At 49.0% G+C, this 21,554-nt stretch overlaps 1 protein-coding gene across 2 annotated transcripts in view; it reads left to right on the forward strand.

Moving 5' to 3' along the window:
* The window catches only part of DAB2 (DAB adaptor protein 2), a 135,227-nt gene that overhangs the window by 35,731 nt on the left and 77,942 nt on the right, over positions 1-21,554 (forward strand). The gene's annotated exons all lie outside the window — the stretch shown is intronic.

Consider the following 21,554-nt stretch of genomic DNA (forward strand, 5'->3'; position numbering starts at 1 on the left):
AATCTGTCTCTGTGCTGAAGTGGCCCAGACTCCTGCTGGACAGTGCTGTTATTCATTTAATTGTCCCCAACCTACTGCACTAGGTAAGTGCATCTGGCACTCTGTATGATAAACATGGCACTAGCTTTGTTCAAATAGCCAGGGGAAGTTAGGATTTGGGTGGAATGTAGCTTGTGGGAGGGCTTAGTGGACCACATGAGGGTCTAGTGAGGAAGCGCGGGGGTGGGTAAGTCACACTGCAGGGGGAGGGGGGGCTGCTTATGGATACCGCAGATAATACAGCAAAATGGATAATCCGGCTTCAGCCAATCAGCACCTGTTATTTCTCAAATACATGACAGTAGCTGATTTGTCATATGTCATATGTAACGAGTGATAGGAAAAATATCACTCATTGCTAAATATGGCCCTTAGTGACATTGGTACCACCGCAATAACTTGTCTCAATCACTAATAAACATTGTCCTTTAGAACTAGATTTTATTGACTTTCCCATCTATGAAATCTAAGTGGGAGTGGTCAAGTGGAGGTGTTGCCCAACAGATGTGTAATTGTGGCGCCCCCACGCCGCAATTTTGGCAGGGCCACCCCCCCCCACCCAGTTCATCCGCCGTTAAACCCCCCCCCCACCGCAGCTAACCCCACACAGGTGCCGGGAGCTCACCTGTGGTCGGAGCCCGGGACCGAAGAAGATTTCTCTGTGGTCCCGGCTCCCCTGTCCGCTCTGTCCTGGCTCCAGCGTCTAAAGAAAACAGACCATCACAAAATGTCCGCCCCCATACAGCAGACAGTTTTATGCTGTATGGGGGCGGACATTTTGTGATAGTCCGTTTAGATTAGAATCAGAAGCCAGGAGGGGACAGGGGAGCGGGGACCACAGAAAAATCTTCTGCGGGTCCCGGGCTCCGACCACAGGTAAGCTCCCGGCGGTGGCAGCTGCAGTGGCATTACAATAACCGTGCAGACCCCGGCGCCAACACTTATACAGCGCCTCCCCACCACCGGGTCTGCGGGGCTATTGTTACGCCACTGTTGCCCATACCAACCTATCAGGTTGTAGCCATTATTCAATAGAATTTTGTAGATAAATAATACATTAGGGTAAATTTAACAATCAGATTCTATCTATTATATTCTAGAAGGTGCTAAATAAATAAATAAAAATAATAATCTGATTGGTTGCTGTGGGCAACATCCCATCTTAGTAAATTTACCCACTGAATCTGTTTGGTTGCTGGATTTTCCCTATAGAAAAGGTTTGCTAAATCTCCCACCATGCACCACGGCGTGTTCCCTCCTGTCCCTGAGAGAAGAGATAATTGCAGGAAACTGCTGGGGACAGCACTGACACGGACACTGTGATATAGGAAGCGTTGGCTAGACTCTGCAGCACGCACTTATTTCTTGTTATCGCGGGCTCGTTTCACAATGACATATGCAAAGTGTGCGTTTATGTATTCAGTTACGGCAATGGCTTCGGTCTCTCTTTGTCATTTATCTTCCGACTGTCCTTCATCCCTTCAGCACTTTCCCCTTATTGTCACCGCTTCAGCTTGGAGCTTGGCTGGCGGGAATTCAGTTCTGCGTAGTCATCAGAATATTGATATGCGCCCTCTTATCTTACAGGGAAGCAGCAGAGGGGGGTGTACTGAGGAGGGAAATGCTCAGCGCTCTGTCCCTGTGCTTCTTCCGGACACCCAGTGTGCTTATGTTTATACCTAGACTTGTGGCTCCGTCCATCACTGGCCTGTTATCTTATGTCACTATGTCCATGTGTATAGAATATCTACCAGGCGTAGATAAACAGGAGCTGAAGATGGGGGAGATGTACTAACGGGGCCTACACAGGGTGAGATTTTCCGAGCATTCTGAGCGATGGTACAGATGGAGCGCCGGTCAGCCTGCCTGCAGGACCGCCAGATGTCCTGTGCTGCCGCAGGCTGGTGGACAGGAGCTCCAACTGACGGGGCGCGCGAGCATCTCACACGCTCGCCTATCCCAGTCAGCACGCCGGCGGGGATTGGTTTCTCTGCCCATCTCCACTTCAGGGAGACAGGTAGGGCGAGTGGGGGCTACGGGGGAGTAGCGGGTAGCTGCAGGGAACCGTGTGCTAAGCGATCTGTGTCAGGTGAGAGCACTGACCCATTAACTAGATTTATCCAGCATGCTGGTGATAGTGGCACGCGGGGCCATGCATCGCTATTGCTATGGCCCCTACACACGGAGGGATGTAGGGGCATTTTTTCAGCGATCTGGTAAGATCGCTGAGAAAATGCCCTGAAGTTGCCCAGCGTATAGGCCCCTTAAGCCTTGGAGAGAGAGAGAAAGTGAACAGAGATAAAGTACCAGCCAATCAGCTACTAAGTGTCATGTTACAGGCTGTGTTTGTATAAAGACAGTGAGGAGGTGGTTGGTTGGTACTTTGGAGGGTATTCTGGTCCGTTAGCATGGCCCAGAACATTCGCATGGGGACAGATGGTGGGCGTATGCTCATGCACAGGTTAATTTCTGCGCATGTGCATACGCCGTGTGCGTGCGGCCGTGGCGAAAAGGGTTTTCGGCAGGCGCATGCACCCAAGTGCGCTGGTAGAGGGGTGTAGGGGCGGCGGGCTGGGTCATTTATATATGGTGTCCATGTAGGCATATGTCAACATACACACCACAAACGGGAAAAATCTGTGTTGACCTTCTGGGTGTTGACTATGTACATATCGACCTTAAGCTTGTGTCGTCCTTCTGTCACTGTCGACCTAGGGTATTTCGACCATTCTTAGGTCACTGTCCACCAATGGTGGTTGTACATAGGAGGTATAAGGGGTCTATGTACTAAGCTTTGGAGAGAGTGAACAGAGATAAAGTACAGGTTGAGTATCCCTTATCCGAAATGCTCGGGACCGCGAGCATTCCGAATAAGGGAGTTTTACGGTTTTTGGAATATATATTTTTTTACATACTTACCTGTCCCCTGGTGGGGCCCCGATGGTCCCTCTGCGTCCATGGAGTCCTCCGGCCTCCACGGCAGGCCTTCAGCTTCATCTCCGGCATCTCCAGCGGTCCCAGGAGTGCATTGCGCGAGTTCCCAGGCGCGCCGGTGACGTCACCGGCGCGCCTGGGAACTCGCGCAATGCACTCCTGGGACTGCTGGAGACGCAGGAGATGATGCTGAAGGCCTGCCGTGGAGGCCGGGGGACTTGGTAAGTATAAAAAAAGGGTCAGGGGGGGGGAATAAAAAAAATTTGAACTATTCCAAAGAGACCACGGTTTTTGGAATAATGCGGATAACGGATATACAGATACGGGATACTCAACCTGTACTAACCAACCACGTAGTGACTGTCGACCGAGACATTTTCGACGCATTATCCCAGAACCCTATGTACCTTGATTAACCTGAGTAAAACAGTCACCTCATGGGTTAAACAAATGGGTTACAAATGCACATTAAATCTTTCTATAAGTTATGCCCAAATTAAAAGGAGACTACAATTGTATGTAAAGAATATTTAATTAAAGAATATTTAATTACAGTTCATGTGTAACATTACAACTACACATAATTGCCATTGATGCACTGATCCCAGCGCGTAGGAAGGGAGTAGATGGCTTCAGTCTAGATTCTCTATCTAGAACCTCCGGGGTTGCTGACGGATCCAGTTTTACACGTTGTCCAGCACCTCCTTGTCACAGGTGAACCGTTGACCCTTCAGTGATTTTTTTAAGGGGCCGAAGATATGGGAGCCCCATGGGGAGATGTTGGGGCTGTATGGCGGATGTTTCAGGACCTCATATCGAAATTCTGCCAGAAAGTCGAGGGTCTTATTGGTCCTTGATGCTTTTGCGTCCCACCTCATAATGCTGACATCACCGGAATTATGGTGCACCGTGTGAGACACTACTCTCTGTACACTGCCTTCATCCTGCGATAAGTTTCTGAAGCATGCTTACCTTCTGTGCTGATCTGGAGGAATCCATCATCCATCCAACCGTTCAAAACAACTTTCCAGGAATGAAGAAACTGAGGCGGAGCTGTTCACTTTACATGCGCAACTGGGAAATCGCCATGACATCTATTGGCAAACACATTAACCCACTGCGATTAGATACAACGCCGCTACAGCAAAAGTCTCCTTATATCATAGAAATATACAATTTGACTGCATAAAAGAACCACTTGGTTCTAGCCATCCAAAAGGAGACATTAGGCCTGATTAAATTTGAGTCCCAGGAATGCAAAATGTGCAAAGTACTATCACATTCCGGATAGATGCAATCGCAATTTGGTGGACAGTGGCAGGCTTTGTCCGAGGTGGCTACACAGCGTTTAGGGGGTGCGGTCCAGACAATGCCGACGTGTCTGGAATGATTTCGGGAAGGCTGCGTGACCGCTACAACCCAAAATACAGTATAGCAGCAGTGCCAGTCTGTGAAGGCAGGGGGCAACCCTAATAGCTGCGGTTGTTTTGATTTCTGCGATGCAATCTAATCGCCATTGCAGCTCAGGCAGGGTGGGACTTTTCATTCTGGGTGGCCTTGCCCTTTCTAGGTGGTCCCCTGCATGCAATCGTAAGTAGTTGCGGTTTTGCAGTTTTAGCAAAACTGCAACTGAAGCAGAATCAGACCCAATGTTTTTAAGGAACAAATGTTACAAGAGAAGAATGGATGGCGCAATATTGGGACGCTACATACAATTTGAAAATATACTCTGTTGAATGAAATATTGAGCAGGACATCCCATGGTGAATGCTGATAACAGAGAGCGAGAGTAGGGATTTACAATCTCATTTCCTAGTCCTCTGCGTAACCTGTCTGTGCTGGAGAAGTGACCCCGCTGCCTGTGTCCGTGGCCAGCTGCCATCACATCTTCTGACCTTCACTTCCTGCTTTTAGCACCGTTTGTTTCCAATTTCCTATTGAACAGGAAGCTCCCCTTGTGTGACCTTCAGGTTGTGGTCTGTCCTCTTGCGTGTTTAATAGTGAGCTGGCCACCAAGCCTCTGGACTACAAGAGGGAGATTCAATCCTGGGTCAGGACTGTCGTGTTGTCTACCTTTTTCACTGTAAACCGAGCCATTGTCAACCTAATGCTTGTGTCAACCTTCCAACCCTGTCAGCCTGAGCCATGTTGGCCTTCTGTGGTCAAGACAATGCATCTTGACCTAATATGGTCAATAATACCCAATGACCCATACCCAAACCTATGAATATCCAGTTATTTAGATAATCAGAATAGTTACAGTGGAACAGAGTATTTCAGGAAGTGGGCGTGTTGATCCTGGGAGATGGTGACCTATGAGGACAGGTTTGTGTGTGACAGGAGCAGTGGAGTCATGTCAGGTGAATGAATGTACGTTATACATGTTCGCTGTTCTGGAACATCGGCATTTATCAAGAGACTGTCAATGGTCAAGTTGAGCTATCCTCCCACAATCCAGAAACATATTGATAATTACAGCCAGCTTCTGGGGCAGCTCTGAATGATTGCGTTTTCGCTATAAAACGAGTATGAAGACGTGATTTGCATGGATTTGTGCCATGGTGGTCCTGCCCTGCTCTAAAATGCTGCAAATTGCAGCTCTGAATGGGTGAGAGCAGAGCCACAATGACGCATTCACTGCGCCTAGGGCTTGATTCAGTGATGCGTGCTTATGTATTAGCTGCTGAGAGATTGTAAGCAGCTTGTGTGCAAAAATATGCAAATGTACAGCGGTGGTTGCAGACTCAGTAATTGACAGGATACATACGGATGGCAGGCGGAGAAGATGGCGGCAGTCAGAAAACCGACTTCTAAGTGCATAAACCTCTTTCCTTGCAGCCTAACCCTTACCCCCTTCCCTCACAACCTAACCCTAATCCCCCCTCCCCCCCGCAACCTAACCCTATGTCTGTCCCTAGTACCCAACACTAAACCTCTACCCCCCCCCTCCCACCTACAACAGTCGGGATTCCGGCACCGGCATTCTCACTGCATTCCGGCATTGCCCTCGTTGCCATAGTCGGGATGCCAGCGTCAGTATTGTGACTTCTGGCTTCCTGTCCGCCGAAATGCAGAACGACTACGAGTTACCCTAAGGTCACCCAGAATGGAACTTAGACACTGGCACCATGTTTTCTGTGGTTGGAATTGCAGTTGTAGGCTGCGACGCTGCATTCTTACAGCTTCTCTCTCTGTTATGTCCTTCCTATGGCCCCTAATTATCAATCGCTTTGCATATAAATCAATACTGCAAGCGGCATCGCTAAGTAGGGATGGCCATCGACCATCGATGATTATAAAACATTGATGGTTTATGGCCGATGTTGCATAGTTTTGCCATCGATCGGGGAGAACCAGATGGTTTCCCACCATCAATGTCAAGCTTAAACAAATAGTTTTGTTTTGCTTTTTCCCTGGCATATGTAGGCACCGAAAGGGGCTTTACCTCACTTGGTACGGCTGGAATCGGTCCCACTAGTCTCCTCCGGTTCACGGTCTGGAGTCTTCTCGTACTATAGGATGGGTACACAAATCAATCGACACACTTTCTCAATTGATGCTTTATTCTGGGCCTGCAACTAGGGGCGCCAGCTGGTTTTTGTACCTTGGAATGGGGTGAACACCACGTAACAGTATAAAACAATATCAGAGTCCAAACATCATTTGGAATACAAACAGGACAGTAGCTTTAAAACAGTAACGGCAATTATTTACGATTATCACTAACACAACCAGAGTTAGACTTTATATTAACCGCTACCTATCGCAACACACATGTCATGAAATATTACTTCGAACCACCTAAGCCTATGTACCCGGGTACTATCGTTAGCTAAGACCGGTCAGTCCTCAACAAGAACCTATGCATAGGATTTAATTCTGTCTATGGGTCCCTGTACTTTTATCCTTTGGCCACCGGGTGGCAATGTTGGTCCAGCAACCTTTTCCTTGGATTTGTAAAGTGGGGTGACAAAGTATGGGGGTTAACTTTTAGGTCAGGGGTAAAGTACCTGTGATACGGTGCCAGCTCCCGCTGGGTATGGGCGGACATTCACCGGTCGCAGTGTACCCCGACGGGATTGCTAGTGTGGGCGCCAGGCGTTGCCACACTCCGCTACACTGCACCCCGGTTGCTGTTGAGTCCTCTGACTGGGCTGCAATTACTGCTGGGCTCTGCAGTTCTCCCCGCTGCGCTCCTTTCTCCCCCTGGTACGATACTGGCACGTGGTGGGGGGGGTCTGCTGGTGGTCTGATTCGGCTCTCAATGGGTCTCTGCTGGTGATGACCTGGGCTGCTATTAAGTGGGGTCAGTGGGGGTCCCCTTGTGTCACTCCTCTGACACCTCTCCGTCCTATTCTCCGGCAGCTGCGGGCACTTCTCTATGTGCCGTCGGTCACACGCTGCCGCTCTGTCCTCCTCCCCCCTCCTAAAGGTCGGCGGGGGTCACGGGCGCACTGTCTCCTCTCTGGCGGGTGGACGCTGCTCACATGCGTCTCCCCGTCCAGAGGTCGGCGGGGGTCACGGGCGCTCTGCTGCTGCTGCCCGCCCTACCTGGATGCGGCAATCTGGAAGTGCCGCGTCTGTGCCTTCAGCTTCTGGAGGTCGGCGGGGGTCACCGCTGACGTCACCCGCTTCTCCGTCTGCTTTCCTAGCGGCGGGCGCTTCACTCCACGCCGGGGACCGCGCGTTGCTGCTGGGCTCTCCCCTTCTTCACGCTTCCCCACTCTCCACGTGAGTCTTCACTTCCCGTCCTCCCTGCTCCTTGTCACCACCTCTTCCTCTGCTCCCCCCTCCAATCAGTGTTCCTCCTGGCCTGTCAGTCAGTGGCTGCTGGCCGGGCTGGTTAACCCCTTCTAGTCCTGGGGCTTACATCCGCCCCTACTTTTTCGTGGTCGTGTCCTCACGCCACGCTACCAGAGCCGTAGGCCCGAACTGTTAAGAATTCTGAATCATTAAAGTCTCTTTCGCAGTCTAAATACTTTCGTTAGGAAGAGCAACCTATCACCAGTTATAACAGTGTAGTGGTAAGCAAACAATCTACATATATACATATTTTGCGTCACATTAGAACGGCATTTAACAGTAGGACACATTTAGGTACAACGCTGATAGTGCCTTAGGGCGTGGGACTTAAGTATCGGGGCTATGCTGGTAGTGTACCCACCACACAGTCGGGTCTCGTCTGGTATTCCGCTTCCGTGGACTGCGACCACTACCCTCGGTTGCTTGGTGACCATGTAGGGCTCGGCCTCCCAGGTACGGCGGGCTCTATGCCGCGGATGTCTGTTAAACATAGGGGTGCGATAATTCCACTCTTCTTCTGCGACCAACTTCTGTTCTCTATTGGCGGGGACGAGGTTCACTTCTGAGAATGACTGCCGCGAGACTGGCCTGAAGGAAATCGACGCCGCCATCTGCCCACTTTGACACCGATGAGCACGCCTGCGGAGAGGACGCCTGTCTAGGTTCGGCCGGTTTCTTTTTGTTGGCAACCCACCTGGACCTGTCACGTCTACCGCTTTGGGACCCTTTTCCTCTTCTACCACGTCGAACTCCACCGTCTCGCCTTCTCTGAGACTGTACACAGGTCGCCACGAGTGGCTCTTCCTTAGGGCTGTTCGGTGGACGAAAACGTCATCTCTCGTGTCGCTCCGGTTGATGAAGCCATACCCCCTTCGGACGTTAAACCACTTGACCGTCCCTTGAGTACGCGGGGCCAGCACTCTCTCGCCCACTTGGCTCCCTTGAACACAGATGAGATGCTGTTGGGTGACCTCTCCAGCCTGTTCTTGGTTAACTGGTTCTTGCTTTAACGCTGCAATCAGCTCCTCAGGGCAATTCCTTAAGATGTTCATGCCCAGGATGATGGGGGCGACTCTTCCTTCCCCACAGGTGATCACTAAATACCCCTGCCTGGGTAAACGTGTCCTTCCAATCTGCAAATCGGCTTCCCAGTATCCGTTGCAGATGACCTCCCGGCCATTGGCAGCGACCACCGTGACTTGCGTGGGGGGCTGTCTAAGCGGGACTTCTTTTCCCCAATACTTTTGGAGAGTGGGTAGCTGGATCATGGAGACCTGTGACCCGGTGTCGATCGTGGCCGCTGCCTCTCTTCCGTTGATCACCACTGGGATCCTCGGGCATTGTCCTACATATTGGGCCCACCATTCATCCGGGTCTGGGTCTACTCCCGGTGTTCTCCCCGAGGTTCGGCCCTCTCCCTCGGGGCATTGGAGTTTAAATGGTCGGACGAGGGGCAGCTTCTCTCGACGTGCCCGGCCTCTTGCCAGTGTCGACAGATGAGCCGGCCTTGATGATCGAATTGGTCTGAGGCTTGTCTCCCATTTTCCCGGGGCGAGTCCCACCGCTTCCGGTTTGACAGCTGCCTGTCGGCCCCCCATCTGGCTTCTTCGTTGCTTGACGTGGTTTGTCGCGCCAGCTGGCGGATGTCCCGCTGCATAGCTGCCATCCCGAGGGCCAGATCTTCTACCTGACGTTGGAGGGCCTGATCTGAGTCGTCCGCTGGTGGTTGGCCACCCTGATTGGGCCGATCCCTTGGCCGTGCAACTTGTTCGGAGCTCGTAGCTACAGAACCTCGAGCCCCCGTCATCTCCGGGTATTCTATTTCGGGGTTGGTGTGATTCCCAATGGTTCGGATCGCAATATTTTTGAAGTCGGCAAAGGGCTTCCCCGGCATCTGCATCTTGAGGATCCGCAGTTGAGTCTTGATGTTAGGGTTCGACGCTCCCTCCACGAATTGGATAGTGAGCGCCTCGTCGCTGTTGCGAATCTCATCTTTATCGGCCGCTTGGATGAGCTTCAGGGTCTTCTGCAGACTCAGGGCGAAATCCCGGAGGCTCTCGCCTGGCCGCTGTTTCCGTCCGTAGAGCTGCATCTTCAACTCCGGGAGGGTGGCGGTCTCGAAGATCGTGGCCAGCCGATCCAAGATCTGGTCGATGCCCGTCTTTTGGTCATCTGCCCATGATTCGACTTCACTGAGGGCGGAGCCCGTAAGCTGGCCGATTAGGATTTGTACCCTCTGTTCTTCACTCGGGGTGTAGAGTTGGGACATGGACTTCAGTTGGTTCTTGAACGCCGTGAACGTGGCGCCCTTGTTGGGGTCCCCACTGTAGGTCAGCATCCATGGGGCCCCGAAGTAGTAGGGTAGTGTAATGGGAGCCCGAGGTGTCGCCGCTGGGGCGGGTGCTACCACTGGGGCTACGACCTGTTGCTCAACGTTGGGGGGCACGGCGGGTGCCTGCCCACCCCCGGCCTGTGGTGCATCCATCCTTGGTTTAGATTATACTCCGAGTTGACCGCGATCCTGTTCGTGACGCCAGGAAAGATGTAGGCACCGAAAGGGGCTTTACCTCACTTGGTACGGCTGGAATCGGTCCCACTAGTCTCCTCCGGTTCACGGTCTGGAGTCTTCTCGTACTATAGGATGGGTACACAAATCAATCGACACACTTTCTCAATTGATGCTTTATTCTGGGCCTGCAACTAGGGGCGCCAGCTGGTTTTTGTACCTTGGAATGGGGTGAACACCACGTAACAGTATAAAACAATATCAGAGTCCAAACATCATTTGGAATACAAACAGGACAGTAGCTTTAAAACAGTAACGGCAATTATTTACGATTATCACTAACACAACCAGAGTTAGACTTTATATTAACCGCTACCTATCGCAACACACATGTCATGAAATATTACTTCGCACCACCTAAGCCTATGTACCCGGGTACTATCGTTAGCTAAGACCGGTCAGTCCTCAACAAGAACCTATGCATAGGATTTAATTCTGTCTATGGGTCCCTGTACTTTTATCCTTTGGCCACCGGGTGGCAATGTTGGTCCAGCAACCTTTTCCTTGGATTTGTAAAGTGGGGTGACAAAGTATGGGGGTTAACTTTTAGGTCAGGGGTAAAGTACCTGTGATACGGTGCCAGCTCCCGCTGGGTATGGGCGGACATTCACCGGTCGCAGTGTACCCCGACGGGATTGCTAGTGTGGGCGCCAGGCGTTGCCACACTCCGCTACACTGCACCCCGGCTGCTGTTGAGTCCTCTGACTGGGCTGCAATTACTGCTGGGCTCTGCAGTTCTCCCCGCTGCGCTCCTTTCTCCCCCTGGTACGATACTGGCACGTGGTGGGGGGGGTCTGCTGGTGGTCTGATTCGGCTCTCAATGGGTCTCTGCTGGTGATGACCTGGGCTGCTATTAAGTGGGGTCAGTGGGGGTCACCTTGTGTCACTCCTCTGACACCTCCCCGTCCTATTCTCCGGCAGCTGCGGGCACTTCTCTATGTGCCGTCGGTCACACGCTGCCGCTCTGTCCTCCTCCCCCCTCCTAAAGGTCGGCGGGGGTCACGGGCGCACTGTCTCCTCTCTGGCGGGTGCACGCTGCTCACATGCGTCTCCCCGTCCAGAGGTCGGCGGGGGTCACGGGCGCTCTGCTGCTGCTGCCCGCCCTACCTGGATGCGGCAATCTGGAAGTGCCGCGTCTGTGCCTTCAGCCTCTGGAGGTCGGCGGGGGTCACCGCTGACGTCACCCGCTTCTCCGTCTGCTTTCCTAGCGGCGGGCGCTTCACTCCACGCCGGGGACCGCGCGTTGCTGCTGGGCTCTCCCCTTCTTCACGCTTCCCCACTCTCCATGTGAGTCTTCACTTCCCGTCCTCCCTGCTCCTTGTCACCACCTCTTCCTCTGCTCCCCCCTCCAATCAGTGTTCCTCCTGGCCTGTCAGTCAGTGGCTGCTGGCCGGGCTGGTTAACCCCTTCTAGTCCTGGGGCTTACACATAGCTCCACCCAGGACATCAGTGAAGCCCCGCCCCCATATTCTGATTGGCCCACAGGCCAATCAGTCAAAGAAAATGGATGACCATTGATATGTAAAAACATTGATGGTCATCCATTGCATAAATATGCAATATTGATGGCAAACATTGATGGCAAAGGCAACGATGGCCATCCCTATCGCTAAGGTACCTTGGTACATGCGCAGTGCAAGCATCACGCATACGAAGCTGGCCCGATAGTAAATCTGAATCAGGCCCCAAGCTGTATAAGCGCTGTATAATACAGCAAGAGTTACCCATGAACAAAAACATTGATGAGTAACAGGCAGGACTGAACAGCTTGGTGCTTGGCTGTGAAAGTTCAAGTTCCAGAACAAGCAGTTCCAGTGAAGCGATTTCAAGACTTCACCATTTGGCTCTGTCTTTGTAAATGCCCGTTCTGCAGAATGTTTAGTCTATGAATAGAATCTGTGGATGACAACCATCAATTAATCCTTCTGTGTGGTGCGGCCGGGGTAGGACTGGGAACACACTCCGCTGGTGAGAAATGAAGAGCAAGGTGAATATTTTGGAAAACGTTGCTTATGTCCAGCAACGAGTATACGTTAACTCATACTTGCCTACTTTTGAAAACTAGTTTCAGGGACATTATAGTTGGTAGTAGAATTTTGCAAAGCGCCCCATTGAGGGGGCGTGTCATGCTCCACCCAAAGGGCGTGTCTAGTTCCATATATGGAGAGATTGTGAAAAGAGATTGTGAACGGGGTCCTTAGAAGCGTGGGTGTGTACTGCCACATCTGAGAGGAATATTTTAAAGTGACTTATATCCAAATGTAGATGAGCCACAAAGCAGTCAGTAAGAGATACTGTACTTGGTAAAGTGCTGGGAAATGGTGCTGATGATGTAAATGTGTTAACAGTATCTCTCATTCCTTTTTTCCCCAAAAATGTAACAGTGTAATGTGGGCTAGGTGACCTCAGGTAGATTTCTAGACTAATGAGGGAGATAGGGAGATTGCTGCTTTTTCAGGTAGAGATGCCAATCCCAGGGCATTTTTTCAATCCCGGATTCTGGGATTGAAAAATGCTTAATCCCGGGATTCTCTGGATCCCGGGATTGGCATCCTTAAAAGAAAAACACACCCTGTCCACCCCTACATGGGCGGGCAGGTGCGTGGCATCCGGGAGCGGGGCAGAGCAGCGCTGCGGGGGGGGGGGGGGTGCCAGATGCTGCCCTGCAGATTTACTTACAGGCTGGCGGGAGCGGGGCAGACAGCGGCGCTTCGGTGATTCTTGCCTGCCTCCGGGCAGGTAGCGGCAGCACCAGCTGGGCAGGAGGGTAGGCTAGGAGTCGGCCAGGAGCGGTCAGAGGTCACGCTGCGCAGGCCGCACGCTTGGGTCGGGAACAGCCGGGCAGCTTCTGAGCAGGTTCTCAGAAGCTGCCTGGCATTAGACTGCGCATGCGTAGTCTAATCCCAAAATCCCGGGATTGGATACTCCAATCCCGGGATTGAAATCCCGGACATTTTGGGGCCAAATCCCGGGATCCCGCCGATCCCGATCCCGGGATTGGCCACCCTAATTTCAGGGACTCTCCTGCAGGATGCAGGAGGGGGGGGGGGGGGGGGGTAACTATGATGTAACAGTGTAATGTGAGCTAGGTGACACGAGGGAGATTTGTAGACTAATGAGGGAGAGAGGGAGATCGCTGCTGTTTCATGGAGTCTCCTGCAGAATGCAGGAGGGGAGGCAACTATGCATTAACTAACTGATCTTGAAGTTACGCCACAAGTAAAACAAGTTCTGCAGCCAATAAAAGTAGATGCTTTGAACAGAACCCAGGCAGGTACAGTAGACATGACTTTCTGCCAATGGAAAGACATTTTATTTGAATTAACATAATTTAAAAACATTGTGGTTTTGTTCTCGAGTCAATAACTACATTTTACATCGCGTGTTCTCTGGGATTATAAATGACTCAGCCTTTTTTTGTGAAGAAATTGCTGAAACTGCTGTGATGAACCAGATTCCGTGGTGGAAAAACAACAGCCACGTACTGGGCACTATCACAGCCTGCTGGGCTGAGATGCAGGAGGGGGGATATCTCCGGGGAGGTCTGACGTCGATGGTTTGTTGCTGCCAAAAGAATGGGTTGTACTGAGGTGCCTGGGTCATTTCTCAATCATATTGCTGAGCTACGTTATCCTGGTTTAAACTATTGTAGAAAAAAAAAAATCACCCTTCAAAATATATACAATCCAAGGGTGAGTATTGACCCCAACATAAATATTTGTATGATCAGGGCCACCTATAAGGGTAATACTGTAGGCTAGGCACATGCCAGGCAGCCCAGAAGGATGGGGGGCCCTGCCTGCAAGCTAGTTGATAAGGGAATAATAGGGCCACACAGGGCACAGTGGAGGGGGGGGGGGTGTTGGGCAAAATGAGTACTCAGGGCCCTTCTCTCTCTCTCTCTCTCTCTCTCTCTCTCTCTCTCTATCAGAGAGGCCAGTCCTGGGACAGCTGTACCCACAGCACCCCCCTAATGGCGGCCCTGGGGCCACACATGGATTGGGCTACTGAACCTTCAAATGGCCCAGGGACAAACACCCCCAACCATGACAAGGCCAGAAAACCACCCATCACCTGCCCTGCATAGGCATAGCTAACATTGCCAATATGGACTAATCTGAGGATTTCAGAGGAGATGTTGCCCATAGCAACCAGTAAGATTCAATGTATTAATTATCTAGCACTTTCTAGAAGAGGATCATAGCTATAATCTGGTGGTTTCTATAATATTACCCGCTATTCTTCATTCATTCGCTACGGCAACAAGATGTAGCCAGATGAGTCTGGATGAGTAGACGGATGAGTGAGACCGTTGTATAACTATGATTATTATTTGTGAATAATGAGTGCAGTACTGTTAGTATATTATAAATCGGGTTCTCTCCATTGTTAAGTTTTTCTTATGATATAAAATGGTGGCGTTGTATGAATTGATGGTATCAGTGAGTGACATCATATGAAATACTGACACTACTGGGCATAATGTGAATTGGGGGCACCACTGTGTGGCACATTGGGAATTATTGGCATAATGCGACTTTAGCACAATTATTTGGCATAATGTGACCTTAGGGCATCACTCTGTGGCATAATTTGACTTTAGGGCACCATGATGTGGCATAATGTCTTTTATGGGAACCACTGTGTGGCATATTGTGACTTATGGGGAACAAATGTGTGGTATGATGGGTACCACTGTGTGGCACAATGTAACTTATGGGCACCACTGTGTGGCATAATGCAATTTGGCAACATCACTGTGGCATAATGTGACTTAGAGGTACCACTATGTGGCAGAATGTGACTCGGCAGCATTACTGTGTGACATAATGTGACTTGAGGGTACCACTGTGTGGCATAATGGGTCTTGGGGATACTGCTGTGCATAATGTGACTTGGGAGTACCACTGTGTGGCATAATGTGACTTGGGAGTACTGCTGTGTGGCATAATGTGACTTGGGGGTACCTCTGTGTGGCATAATTTCACTTGGGGGTACTGCTGTGTGGCCTAATGTCACTTGGTACCGTTGTGTGGCATAATGTGACTGTGTAGCATCATGTGACTTGGGGGTACCACTGTGTGGCATAATGCTACTTGGCATCACTGTGTGGCATAATGTGACTTGGGGGTACCAGTGTGTGGCATAATGGGTCATGGGGGTACAGCTGTGCATAATGTGACTTGGGAGTACCACTATGTGGCATAATGCAACTTGGCGGCATCACTGTGTGGCATAATTTGACTTAGGGGTACTGCTGTGTGGAATAATGTGACTTGGGGGTACCACTGTGTGGCATAATGTGACTTGGGAGCACCACTATATGGCATAATGTGACTTGGGGGTACCGCTGTGTGGCATAATGTCACTTGGGGGTACCGCTGTGTGGCATAATGTCACTTGGGATTACCGCTGTGTGGCATAATGTCACTTGGGGGTACCGTTGTGTGGCATAATGTGACTTGGGAGCACCACTGTGTAGAATAATGTGACTTGGGGACACCACTATGTGGCATAATGTGACTTGGAGGCACCACTGTGTGGTATGATGTGACTTAGGGGCACCACTGTGTGGTATGATGTGACTAAACAATTCTGCATTGCTTTTAAATTGTTTTGTACTTTTTCAGTCATCATCACCACTGGAGATTTTGGGGATAAACACATTTTTACAAATTAAAAACCACTTCAGGTCCACAGTAGGACAGAAACGCCACAACTTGGCTGTATTCTCTATAGAGCATAAATTAGCCTCTCAGATCTAACAGAACAATCTGTCTCTTCAAAGAACTGACCACTCAGGCGCCGGCTTCTACATCTGCTGCATCGGCTGCTTGATCAGTCTTCAGCTCTAACTGTTTTACATAATCTAGATGAAAAAAAAATGTGTTTAAAAATTAATGTTTCGTTGTATATATTTGTTTTGTTCATCCCAAAGCATAATACAATTGTTAGACTGTGAGATACATTTATTGAGAGATGAGATCTAAAGATTGGTAACAAATTCCACTGGTGACCAAACTCATCTCTCAAGGATAATTCCTATAAGCAGCCTTGGGTATGGTGATCAATACCCCACTGCCCTTAGTGTATAATGTGTGTGATTACCGCATCTCCTTATAACTCCCCTAGTGTATAGTGGCCATGACCCCAACATCTCTTTATAACCCCCACTCCCTTGAGTGTAGTTTTAGTGAGAGCCTAGACTGTATTGTGTATGTGATCCTTACATCTATATATATGAAACACTAACTTCTCCTCACCTCTTGTTGAACTACCGCCACTGACCACTATAGGCCACTCGACGACTAAATGACTCCTTTGTGTGCTACAAGTTGTCATAACAGAAAGTGAAAGCAATTCTTTGCAGGGACACTGACCTATTTGAAACTTGCTGGATATGGAGGGAGGGAGCTGTGAGGACAGAGATAGGAGATAGGGACCGGGGTGGGGTGTGGAGATGGTGGGTTAACAACACATCTCAAAGTGAAAGTACATTGCAGGAGCTGTTATTTTGACAGGCTTTGTTTTAACTAGTTTCCTTATTACATGGCAGCTGACATGTGCTATACAGTATACATTATATGGGTGTCTATTTTTAGGTCAACCCATAGTTACATCCCCTTCTGCATTCTGTAGGACACTCCCTGACATAGCAGCAATCTCCCTCATTAGTCTAGCAATCTCCCTCATTTCACCTAGCCCATATTACACTATTACTTCATAGTTACCTCCCCTCCTGCATTCTGCAGTAGAGTCCCTGACATAGCAGCAATCTCCCTCTCTCCCTCATTAGTCTAGCAATCTCCCTCATTTCACCTAGCCCACATTACACTGTTAAATTTTTGGGATAAAAGGAATGAGAGATAGATACATTTACATTGTATTATCAGCACCATTTCCCAGCACTTTACCAAGTATAGTAGCTCTTACTAACTGCTTTGGGGCTCATCTACATTTGGATATAAGTAATTTTACAAGATTCCTCTCAGATGTAGCAGCACACACCCACGCTTCTAGGTGCCACGTTCACAATCCTTTTGCACAATCTCTCCATATATGGAACTAGACACACCCTTTGGGAGGAGCATGACACGCCCCCTCAATGGGACGCTGTGCAAAATTCTACTACCAACTATAAGCTCCCTGAAACTAATTTTAAAAAGTAGGCAAGTATGGGTCAACCACAGGCAGATCGACATGCAGTAGGTCGACCAATGACGGTTAACAAGCCTTAGGTCGACACACTCAAAATGGCTTTAGGTCGACAGGGTCATTAGGTTGACACACGCATTAGTCAACATTTAGAAGGTCGACAGTCAAACTACCGGCATGGGTTTTTCACGTTTTTGTTCCGAAGAGGAGTTTTAAAAAGTCGGCATGTACGATGTGTATGCACTGAGCGAGTTTCAGCCCAGGGATTTTCCCCGTCATCGCTGTCCATACACGCAGTGTGTATGAACCTTAGGAGTTGAGTATCGCTCACCCACCAGGACGGACATATCTGTACATGTTCTATTTCTGCAACAAGGAGCCGTAGAAAAGTCGTTGCTATTGTTACTAATGAATAATTAGCCCTCTTAAGTGGTTATTTAAGAAATGAAAGCGTTAATGCAATCAAAGTCGTTTCATAGACCTCTCCAGTTATCATCTCGCTCATTTTCTGCCTATTTCTGCTGAATGTGTTTCCTGAAGGCTGATTGGAGGTTCTTATGCACTTTGCATGTTGTAGCGCTGGAGGGTACACAATGTTTCAAAGCAGAATTCTTACGTAATACTGACAGCTGTTCTGAAGTTCCAGTCTCTGGAGTCTATATTCCAGCAATACGGTTGGGCTCAGAATTGTTTACAACACCAGGGCCTGGGCTATAGAACACAGTCTTCTTGTTGCAATACGAATGGTGCTTCTAGGAAATTTTCAGCCAGTGCCCAAAATGTGACCCGGTGCTTGTATTGTGTAATATCATATAAGTGCATGTACATGGATATATTATTTGTCCTTTTATGTATGCGTTACTTTATGCCTTCATGCAGTTTCTACTTATCGCGTTGCTATGAGTCTTTTGTGATGTCATTTTTTTAATGCAGATTTGTTTCTTTTTAATGTGTTTGTTTATTTCTATTCTTGGATACAACCAGGGTTGCCTACTTTTCTCCTCTTCAGTAGAAGAAACTGTGAATGCATGAGCCTACATCTCTGAATATCAGTTCCAAAAGGCACCAATAAGATATAGGCTGTATTGTAGACCGTGGCGGGTCTTACCAGTATGGTGCTGCTGCTGCTGTCCCCGTCCGCTGTGCTCCAGTGTCCCCTGCACGGGGTCAGCGCATGCATACATACATGCGCTGGCCCCAGCCTCTGGGGCCGGCTTTGCATCAGCCCCCAGAGGCTTGATAGGGTTCCTGGGTCCGGCGCATGCGAAGAATGGTCCGGGGCAGAACCCGTTTTGGTGGCTGCTGCGCATTTGCACACAGAGAGTCACCCCGGAGGGAGGGAACACCTACCAATGTGATGCCTTGAGTGACTGGCAGGTCAGACTTCCAATAGGAAGTCACTGGCACTCACAGTGAAGCCAGAGCACTCTCACAGACTGTATCTGGCTTCACTTTAGGCAGAGACAGTGGTGGATTTTACCTGGGGGGGCTGCAGCCCTGCAGCCCATAGGTAAAAACCGCCACTGATTGTAGATATGATTGGTCTTTTGCTGTGATTTTCTTCATATATTAGCCAGCTAGCTGTAAAACTGCAGATAGGGTGTCTGTAGCACGCGGCCGAATGGCACAGTCTTTAATCTTCTCACGCAAACACCATCAGCATCTTGATCTCATGTCGAACAGGACTGGCCACTTACAGTATCTGCAATGCACATGTTCGACCCGTTATAAATGAGACCCTCTTTTGTGTCCCTGACATCACCCATAATTCAAAGCAGCCATTTTCATGTAATGCCCATTGTATTTACTCATGCAACAAGAAATACGGCTTCATGTGATATCATTCTGCCCCGCTCGCTACTAATATAAACCAGACAGACTTTTGCATCGGGAACATAAATCAGTCTGCTTCCCAGAATGCTCCCAACACACCACTGTAGCCGTGTCTGCTGTGTGTGTGACATTGTGTCATAGCTGGGGACCCGATTGTATAAAATGATGTCATTTTCCAATGCATATTGTTAATTATTATTATTATTATAATTTTATTTATAAGGCGCCACAAATGTTTCGCAGCGCCGTACAAAGGAACAGTACAGGGAGACAAAACTTGGCATAACATTGAATAAATAACAAAAATACAGTACAAATAAAGAGCGCCACAGATCAATACACATTACAGCTTAAATGTAAGTAGTGAGGACTCAATCAACATACAACTAGAGGCTTAAAGCCAATGAAGGAGATGAGTATGCAGACGAAGATGGTCACTGAGTGTTGGAGTATAGGAGAGCTGTGAGTGACATGTGAAGAGAAGAGGGCTTTGACAACAGGAGGGAAGAGGGCCCTGCTCGGAGGAGCTTACAATCTAGTAGGAAGGGGAGAAAGACCGATTACCAGAGGTGCAAGCGAGGGGGTGGTGGTTAGATAGCAGGATGTAAACAGGCAAGGGGTCGGAGAACCAGCTGGTTTATGCAGTGGAAGGGTACGCGTTGATGAATAGGTGAGTTTTTAGTGCCCGTTTGAAGCTTTGCAAGGTCGGGGAGAGTCTAATGGAGCGAGGGAGTGCGTTCCACTGAAGGGGTGCAGCACGGGCAAAGTCCTGTACTCTAGCATGGGAAGCAGTGAACAGGGTGGAGGAGAGACGACAGTCGTCAGCTGACCGTAGAGGGCGGGAGGGTGTATGAATGGAGATGAGGTTAGAGATATATGGAGCAATGGAATTAGAGATGGCCCTGTATGTGAGTGTGAGGTGTTTAAAGAGGATTCTGTAGGGGAATGGAAGCCAGTGCAGATTTTGTTGAAGGGGAGTGGCAGAATTAGAGCGGCGGGAGAGGAAGATAAGCCTGGCTGCAGCATTGAGGTCAGATTGGAGATGAGCCAGTTGGGATTGAGCGAGGCCGGTGAGGAGAACATTGCAGTAGTCGAGCCGTGAGATGACCAATGAGTGGATGATCATGCACTGATAATATATAATAAAGCAGATACTACATTAAATTATTAATACTGTGTTGTGTGTTATGATGCCTAGTTACAGTGTAACTACTCCAGTGTGTGTGTAGCAGTGTGACATACGCTGAATGTCCCTTATCACTTGTGTAATGTTAGTAGGTATTATGACTTTTACACTATATTTTAGGTGCTCTCGTTAAGCTATTTTATTATGGGGATCATTGATCAATGAGTTTTAGCTATTTAAAACTCATTATGTATGATAAATGGTGCCTCAGTTGGCAACTGATTGGCTGAAGCGCTATTTACCTCATGAAAGGAGTTTTAAATAGCTAGAACTCATTGCTAAATGAGATGTATGATACAGTGATAGGAGCGGAGAAATGAGCCAGTGGAACAGTTGCCCATAACAGCTAATAAGTTTTGAACAAGTAACATTTATCAAGTGCATTCTATGAAATTATATGTAGCAACTGATTGGTTGCCATGGGCAACTTTTCTACTGGCTCATCTCTCCTTTCTTTTCACTGCTTGATACATCTACCCTATGAGAGGCATTAAAATACCCATACCCATATAACACTAGGGGCCATACTGTATGCACTAAGCTTGAAAACTGATCAAATGGAGAATGATAAACAGCCAGCCAATCAGCACCTACCTGCCATGTCACAGGCTGTGTTTGAATAATGTCAGACAGGAGCTGATTGGTTGGTTGTTTATCACTCTCCATTTGATCACTTTTGAAGCTTAGTGCATCTGGCCCTAGGTGTGAAAAACGTCCATTTTTCCCAATGTTTCACCAGTGTTTTTTACAGGATACCCAATTAGATCACCCGCATCCTACTGTATGTGTTATCGCATGAAAACTGGTCCAATTTTGTTTTGTTAATTGGATAGCTTCTGTCCGATACAATTACCCACATTGCAGCTGGTAATTGGATACTTCACCATAGGCTTAATTCAGGACTGCTCGCTAATTAGAGAATTCGCAATCAGGTCGATTGTGAAACAACTGAGCGTGTACAGAATAAATATGCATACGCACAGCAGTCGCAGTTTGATAGACAGGAAGCCAGAATTTAGGTGTTGGAAACATGGCGTT

Source organism: Crinia signifera, chromosome 1 (assembly GCF_055691185.1).
Source record: "Crinia signifera chromosome 1, ASM5569118v1, whole genome shotgun sequence".
Taxonomy (NCBI): Eukaryota; Metazoa; Chordata; class Amphibia; order Anura; family Myobatrachidae; genus Crinia; species Crinia signifera.